The 683-nt window shown below is 29.3% G+C and overlaps 1 long non-coding RNA gene across 1 annotated transcript in view; it reads left to right on the top strand.

Moving 5' to 3' along the window:
- LOC128249035 (uncharacterized) overlaps positions 1-683 on the top strand; it is a 120033-nt gene that overhangs the window by 117311 nt on the left and 2039 nt on the right. The gene's annotated exons all lie outside the window — the stretch shown is intronic.

Below are 683 nucleotides of genomic sequence, written 5' to 3'. Positions count from 1 at the left end.
ATATATATATACACATATATATATGTATATATATATGTATATATGTGTGTATATATATGTATGTGTGTTTCTTAAACGGCTTATAAACACCTTCCACGCTGCAATTGTATCTATTTAATTATATTTATTAGGAATTACTAGACGTGTGTATATTCCTATAATGTCTATTTAATTCTGTATATTTGAATTTATTAAACGTATATTTAATCCAATGTAAGCAATAAAAACTTCCTTTCCTTTGATTGTTGATTAATTTGTGCTTGGATGTAATGATCTGGAAAATTTCCTTAACGCACAAGTCACATCTTTTTGCTTCCAATGCTATAAGATTTTTGTCCTGCTACTTAATTCTCACTTCGGTGTACATTCCTTATTTCTGTCTTCAATTTCCCAAATTAATCTGCTTAAACTAGTGCTAGCTTCTTTCTTCTTATCCCTAAAAGTGCTTTCATGGTTGGCAATTTTTGAACTGAAGAGATTTTTACCTTTTGAACGCAAAATGTAACCTTAATTGCAAAATATAAATGAAGATAAGAAATTGAAACGTATGTAGGCAATATGAAATTGACTATTATGTTAATAAATTGATTTTTTTTCTCTGTGTTCAAACTCTCCATTTTCCTTATATATATGAGTGTGTGTGTGTGTGTGTGTGTGTGTGTGTGTGTGTGTGTGTGTGTGTG

Source organism: Octopus bimaculoides, chromosome 11 (assembly GCF_001194135.2).
Source record: "Octopus bimaculoides isolate UCB-OBI-ISO-001 chromosome 11, ASM119413v2, whole genome shotgun sequence".
NCBI lineage: Eukaryota > Metazoa > Mollusca > Cephalopoda > Octopoda > Octopodidae > Octopus > Octopus bimaculoides.
Note: the sequence above shows the minus strand (reverse complement) of the source record. Positions and strands in the feature narration are given on the sequence as shown.